The sequence below is a fragment of the Hyla sarda genome, chromosome 2 (assembly GCF_029499605.1).
Source record: "Hyla sarda isolate aHylSar1 chromosome 2, aHylSar1.hap1, whole genome shotgun sequence".
NCBI classification, from domain to species: Eukaryota; Metazoa; Chordata; class Amphibia; order Anura; family Hylidae; genus Hyla; species Hyla sarda.
The window spans coordinates 496,836,398-496,844,498 of record NC_079190.1 but is presented as its reverse complement, the minus strand read 5'-3'; positions in this window follow the sequence as shown (position 1 = coordinate 496,844,498).

Here is an 8,101-nt window from a genome sequence, read left to right as displayed (position 1 = left end):
GAAGATATACCAGAAAAGAGTGTGGCAATAAGCCAGTGGTTACCCATCACAAATGCATTCTAAAAGGGGGCGCTATTGACCTGTGGTCAGAAGACTTCTTAAAGCCAAGGTAGCTAGTTTGGTTGATGTTTGTCTTGAAGACTGTTAGAGTCAGCCAGCAACTCTTCCACTCTATGCAGGTAAGTGATCTCCTGGAATCAGGATGAGATGGTTGGGGGGGGCAGTCTCCTTTCAGAGCTGAGAGATAACCGAGTGGGCCGCCAGAAGAAGAGAGCGCATGAGAGATTGAAGGGGTACTCTGGTGTAAAATATATATATATTTTTTTTATCAACTGGTGCCAGAAAGTTAAATAGATTTGTACATTACTTCTATTTAAAATTCTTAATCCTTCCAGTACTTATTACCTGCTGTATGCTCCCAAAAAAATTATTTTATTTTCGAATATCTTTTCTGTCTGACCACAGTGCTCTCTGCTGACACCTCTGTCCATGTCAGGAACTGTCCAATGCAGGATAGGTATGCTATGGGGATTTGCTCCTACTCTGGACAGTTCCTGACATGGACAGAGGTGTTAGCAGAGAGCACTGTGGTCAGACAAAAAAGAAATTCAAAAAGAAAAGAACTTCCGGTGGAGCATACAGCAGCTGATAAGTACTGGAAGGATTAACCCTTTCCCGACCCATGACATACATGTACGTCATGGGTCGGCTCCCATTCTATAACGCGGAGCCACGGCGTGGCCCCACGTCATAGCGGGTCGGGCCCGGCACCTAGCAACGGCCGGGACCTGTGGCTAATAGCGTGCGCCACTGATCACGATGCTGCGCGCTATTAACCCTTTAGACACGGCGTTTAAAGTTGAACGCTGCATCTAAAGTGAAAGTGAACTAATGACGGTTAACTCAGGGAGCTGTTTGGGATCACCGCAATGAAATTGCGGCATCCCGAACAACTTACAGGACAGCAGGAGGGTCCCTACCTTCCTCCTCACTGTCCGATTGCCGAATGACTGCTCAGTGTCTGAGATCCAGGGATGAGCAGTCAAGCGGGAGAATCATTGATCAATGGTTTCCTATGAGAAACCATTGATCAATATAAAAGATCAGTGTGCGCAGTGTTATAGCCCCCTATGGGAGCTATAACATTGCAAAATAAAAATGTAAAAAAAAGTGAATAAAGATCATTTAACCCCTTCCTTAAAAGTTTGAATCACCCCCTTTTCCCATAAAAAAAAAAAAACTGTGTAAATAAAAATAAAAATAAACATATGTGGTATCGCCGATGTGCGAATTATAAAAAATATATCATTAATTAAACCGCAGGGTCAATGGCGTACGCGAAAAAAAAATCCAAAGTCCAAAATAGCGTATTTTGGTTCACTTTTTATATCATGAAAAAATGAATAAAAATCGATCAAAAAGTCCAATCATTACGAAAATTGTACCGCTAAAAACTTCAGATAGTGGCACCAAAAATGAGCCCTCATACCGCCCCATACGCATAAAAATAAAAAAGTTATAGGGGTCAGAAGATGACAATTTTAAACCTATAAATTTTCCTGCATGTAGTTATGATTTTTTCCAGAAGTACGACAAAATCAAACCTATATAAGTTGGGTATCATTTTAATCGTATGGACCTACAGAATTAAGATAAGGTGTCATTTTTACCGAAAAATGTACTGCGTAGAAACAGAAGTTACAAAATGGTGTTTTTACTTCAATTTTGTTGCACAATGATTTTTTTTTCCGTTTCGCTGTAGATTTTTGGGTAAAATGACTGATGTAATTACTAGTGTTGCTCGCGAATATTCGCAATACGAATTTTATTCGCGAATATCGCGAATTCGCGAATATTCGCGAATATAGCACTATATATTCGTAATTACGAATATTCGTTTTGTTATTTTTTGCTTTGTTTTTTTCACAGTACACATAACAGTGATCATCCCTCTCTGCTTCCAGCTTGTGTGGTGTAAAGAAGGCTCTAATACTACTGTGTGAGACTGGTGTGCGAATTTTCGCATATGCGAATGTTTGCTTGCGTAGGTTTTCTCATATGTAAATTTTCGCATATTTTAATTTTCGCATACGTGAATATTTGCATATGCGAAAATAAAACGCGAATATTCGCGAATATATGACGAATATTCATCCATATATTCGCGAATATTCGCAAATTCGAATATGGCCTATGCCGCTCAACACTATTAATTACAAAGTAGAATTGGTGGCGCAAAAAAGAAGCCATCATATGGATTTTTAGGTGCAAAATTTAAAGAGTTATGGTTAGGTAAGGAGGAAAAAACGAAAGTGCAAAAACGGAAAAACGGGTCATGAAGGGGTTAAGATTTTTTAATAGAAGTAATTTACAAATCTGTTTAACTTTCTGGCACCAGTTGATTTAAAAAAAAACGGTTTTCCATCGGAGTACCCCTTTAAGCCCATCAGCACAAGGAGCCAGGAAGGACTAAGAGTAAGAAGACGGCTGGGTCCATGGGGGTTTGAGCTGTTATTACAGATGATGTCACGGATTGTCAGGCAAAAAAAAGGCTGTAATACCAGGCAAGGCCACCATTCAAGTAGCATGGCGCCTCTTCCTCAACGACATCTTCAGCAGTTGTCGGAGGCCCCAGCGTCTCCTGAGCCTTGCTGGAAAAGGACATTTTATGAGGAACTATGGACTTATGCCAGTAGTGAACACTGAGTTCCCGATCAAGTTCCGCTTTCCAACTCTTATGAAAAGGCATGGGTCCCTCACACAGCCAGTCCAGGAGAAGACCATACTGACATGCCCCCTCGTGACATAACGTCATGCCTCCTTAATGCAAGTCTATGGGAGGGGGTGTGGTGGCTGCCACGCTACCTCCCATAGACTTGCATTGAGGGGGCATGGCATGACATCACAATGGGGTGTGGCCGTGACTACCACCGCAGCACACACCCAGCATTCAAAACAAAATGTTTTGAACGCTGAGGCTGTGCAGAACCCCTTTAAGTAGCAATGCATATTTTTACTATTTATTTCTCTATTCCTGATTTAGGAAATTGTGCCGAATTAACTTTAAAGGGATCTTTACTAATTAGCACCCAGTAGGCTAAAAACATTGCAATATGGTATTCACAATACTTGAGCTGCAGTGTCCTCTGCAGTGTGCAGGTCTTGGAATAATTATATGATGTGGTAGCCACAATGCTCTAAGTGGCCTGAAGCTTCAGCAGATGTCAGATATGTTATGAGGTCCTTGGACACTTTTTCCTTAAAGCCTCTGACAATTCTAATTTTTTCTTCAAAGAAAAACTCTCCAGATCCCTTGAAACAGTGTCCCGGTACCCGTGTACCAGCTGCTGTAGTCTAAGGTTGTCTTGCAGCTGTGGAGTCTCTCTAAATAACTGCATCTTTGTCTGATTATCGTGAGTCTAATAGACCGATAATATGATTGGTAACCAAAGAGCACAGAACAAGACATTTGAGGTGAACTCCAGTGTCAAGGTTCATCAACGTCAGATCGCACAATCCATCGATATTTGAGCCAAAGTGAACTTAACACCTTAACTCGTTTTTGCACTTTACGGTTTTTTCCTCCTCCCCTTCTAAAAATCATAACGCTTTGGATAGGGGATAAGATGTTTAAGCACCGGAGAACCCCTTTAAAGCCTACCATGCAGCCACGCTTCCACTAATCCAGTACCCCTCAGGTGAACATCAGAATCTGGTAAGCTACATACAGGGTGAAGTCTGTGAAGTCAGTCTTGTCAAGTAAGTCAAGATCAGTCTGTATACAGTCAGCGTGGACCTGCAGCAAATTGTCCAAATCCACTATCAGGGTACGTTCACACAAACGGATTTTCGCAGCTTATTTAGTTGCGGATCTTCTGGTGAAGGCCCGCTCTATGCTGTCTTTACATGTGCCTGCTCGTAGCGGCAATACGCCGCCACGAGCAGACACACTGCAATGTGCGAGCCGCAGTATACTCGCACATCGCGGGAGCTCTCTGCCTAGCTCAGAGCAGGGAGAGTGGCTGCGATGTGCGAGTACACCGCGCACATCGCTGCAGTGTGTCTGCTCGTCGCAGCGTATTGCCGCTTTGAGCAGGCACATGTAAAGACAGCATAGAGCGGGCTTTCACCAGCGGATCCGCTGCGTAAAATACGCTGTAAATCCGCTCGTGTGAACGTACCCTAAGTCCCAGCGAGTCCTAGAGTCTCTGAAGGGACTGGTCACCTTCTTGGAACTAACTGAGCTGTCAAGACCATTACACCTGTCTACCTCAGTAAAGCTGCCGTTGTTCCGTAACTTGGCATCGGAGTCATTATTTGCCTAGCCCAGAATCCAGCGGCATACCTTCGGGTGGTGTAGAGATTAAAACATGCCCTGGTGTCAGGAATACCAGGGGTGAATTCCATCTGCCACTAGTGTAATAACATCTGCCCTCATCACACCCTCACTACAATTTTCGGCATCCAACGAACAGGATTCGGGTGTGTGCCTTATGCAAAAAGTACCCACCCAGTCATAACTGTGTCCAGTATTGCAGAGTAAAATGTACGAGTGTGCAATAAAAATTGCGCCAGAAAGTGTTCGGGACTTTGTCAGTGAAATGTATTTATTGCGAGGCGCTTGTGAAATAGAGGGGTAGGTGAAGAAAAATCTGTTATCTGCCAATGTGAACTGCGGAAAGGTTGTATCTGAAAGAGTTAATCTGGTCCAGCGCTTCCCGCGTGCATGATCGGCCCACGTCAGTCCCCAGCGGTGACACCTCTTCAGTCCAGCGAGGAGGAACCAATAGACCGCCCTGTGGGGAAGACTTTCCCGACGGGACCCAAACAGGAAATTCCCTGCGCACAGCCATCTTGGAAGTTCCGCTGCGCTCATCTCCAGTTGTCACCCACAAAGTCAGCGCTGCAGTGCAAGTTCTGCAAACACCACTGATGATCAAAACCAAGTCTCCGGTACATGAAATTGCCACTACTGTCTTCTTATTGTCCACAAGTTGGGTTGCAAGGCTGTTTATCACTGGGTACCTGCAGCACCTCATCAGTTCTCTTAAAGGGGAACGCATCTCATTCTTCTTAAAGCTACAGCACACTCAAAAATCAACGAGATGTCTGAACCCAGCACCACAGATCAACCAGGCGCCAGCACCCCTTCATCTCCAGTAGGAAGGTCATCACCTGCCCCAGCAGCCAGGGTCCTGCCCCCCTTGCCTCCAGCAAGCAACAACAGTCCTGGTGTTTCCATGTCTGCACCGGTATTCTTGAGAAACCCTGTCCTTCCCACCTACAATGTAGACCCCTTCACCCTGAGGGATTTCAAAGAGAGGATCCAGAGTTTGTTTGTCTTTTACTCTCTCCCTCCTAACCAACAGGTGCAACTACTAAAAGGACAACTCCAGGGACCGGCACTAGAGGAAGTCCGCACCTGGCCAGCATCTGAGAAGGTGACGATGGAGCAGATCTTTGAGGGACTATAACAGGTATTTGAGTCACATTCTACATCTGAGGTATGTCTCCAGCTGTATGAAAGGTGACAAAAGCCAGGTGAGACCTTGAGAGTATATGCTGTAGCCCTAAAGAATGCCCTAGAGACTGTCCAGAAATTAGATGGTATAACTCCCAAGCAGGGCAACAAAGTGTTAATGGATAGATTTATTGATGGAGCCCCATAACAAGTGGGACAAGGTCCAATGAGAATGTTAGCAGTCCAAAACCCCAATATATCTATCCAAGTAATTGAGTCTGGGACTGAGTTAGAGGAAATTTGTAATCCCCTTGCACCTGTTCAAGAGCCACTAGGGGCGGTAGCCAGGCCAATACATCACCGTCCCCTGTCCCCGCCCCAGTGCAACCTACCTTGCCAGTCTCCACAGTCTCGGATCTACATAGTGTTAGGCAGGACATTGAGCAATTGACTAAGGCTGTTAAGGAGCTTGCCACCTGGCCTGCTCCACCACCATGAACCACCCTTGCCTAGGAAACCTGCTCCTTGCAATCCCAATTACCGTAATCCTCCACCCAATAAATACTCAGAGACCTTTTTGCACCTATTGTAACAAGCCCAGCCATTGGAAAATGCAGTGCTGGGATTTAAACGGATTCACCCTGAGGTCAAGGACCGGCCCTCAGGAAAACAGTCACAAGGTCCAACCCTCGAACGACCTAAATCAGGACTCTCACTTTATGTCGCCTTCTTCCCCCTTGTAATGGTTATTGTAGAAGGTGTACCGTTAGAGGCGCGAATAGATACAGGGTCACAAGTGTCTACCATATCTAAAAGTTTTTTTTACCAGCATTGGGATGCTAGTTTACTATGTGAGCCTGAGGATGTTATTTTCAGAGTAGTTGCAGATAATGGGCAACCAGTCCCCAGACATGGATACTGGGAGCAAACCATTCTATTGGAGGAACATGTACTTAAAGGGCAGGGAGTGATTGTAACCAATGTGGCAGATAAGGGGTCAGGTTGAATTTATATTGGGGATGAACATCTTGAGGAATTGTTTTACTGAAATTCTAGATGCCTTATATGCCTATCTTCCCCATATGTCCCCTTCAGACCAGTGGGCTGTGCAGCACCACCTGAAAGTCCTACAAGCGGAACAGAAGTTTGCCAACAAGTAAGGCAAGATCTGCAAAGTACGAGTTCAAGATATCAGGTCGATGACCTTACTACCCAACACTGAAACCATCATATGGTGTTGTGCAAGGCCCGGATTAAGAATCAGGATTAGGGTATGTTCAGACTACGGATTATGAACGGAATCTCCGCTCGTAGAATTCCGCGAGCGGATATTCCATTCTGGCGGCTGCCACAATACTTTGGCGGTAGGACCGTGCGGCACTGCGCTGTCCCCATTGACGGCTATGCAGTGTTCGCAGACTTCCACGCAAAGAAACCCATTCACACTGATGTTTGTGGTCACAGCACGTAATTCCGTGCGCGCTCACGGAATTCTGCAGGAATGACGTAGTGTGAACATACCCTTATAAGGCCCTGCAACTGAAAGATCACCCTTTAATCAGCGCTGCGAGAAGTCTTATTACAGTCTCCAACGGAAGAGTCCCAGTACGGTTAGTGAACCTATCTGATTCTGCTACTGTCTTACCCAAGTACACTCCAGTGGCTCAGTTGTACCTCCTAGAGTCGAAGGACATCATGACAGAGCGTCTAGTGGCCCGACAGCATGCGGCTCAAGTCACCAGAGCATTCAGTGCTAACCCTCTAGAACCCTGTTGGGCACAGCTCCAGGTTGGAGACAACACTACCCCACAGGACTAGGTCAATGGAGTTGTCAATGTCGCCAAAAGGTATCATGAAGCTTTCAGCAAGACTTCGGGAAGACTTCAATGATCCAGCACCGTATCCTCACAGGTGACAGCCCGCCTTTTAAGGAGAGACACTGTCCAGTCGTGCCAGGCATGTATCAGACTGTTAAGAAGATGCTGGCCGACATGAAAGAGGCAGATATGATACAAGAAAGTCAGAGTCCCTGGTCGGCACCCCTCGTCCTGGTCAAGATGGAACCATCCGCTTCTGTGTCTACTACAGGAAACTGAAAAATGTCACACATAAGGACGCTTATCCTTTGCCAAGGATTGAGGAGTCCCTTACGGCCCTCGGGTCTGTTGCTTATTTCTCCACCCTGGTTTTAACCAGCGGGTACTGGCAAGTGCCCATGGCTGTGGAGGATCGGGAGAAGACCGCCTTTGTGACACCCATGGGGTTGTTCGCGTTTAAAAGTATATGTAATATATGGGGGCCACTACGTTCCAGCATCTGATGGAAAGGTGCCTGGGCCATCTGAATTTCCAAAGTGTCTTGTTGTACCTGGACGATATCATCGTGTATTTCAAGTCTTACCAGAAACACTTCAATCATCTGTCAGACGTCTTTCAAGTCTTGATCAAGTATGGGTTGAAGATCAAATCATCAAAGTGTCACTTGATCAAACCTCAAGTCCATTACTTGGGCCATGTTGTCAGCAAAGAGGGAGTCCAGCCTAATCCTGAAAAGGTGGATGCCGTCAAGAACTGCATGCAGAAGGATGTCAGGAGCTACCTGGCATTCACCGGCTACTACCGCCGCTTCATCCCAAACTTC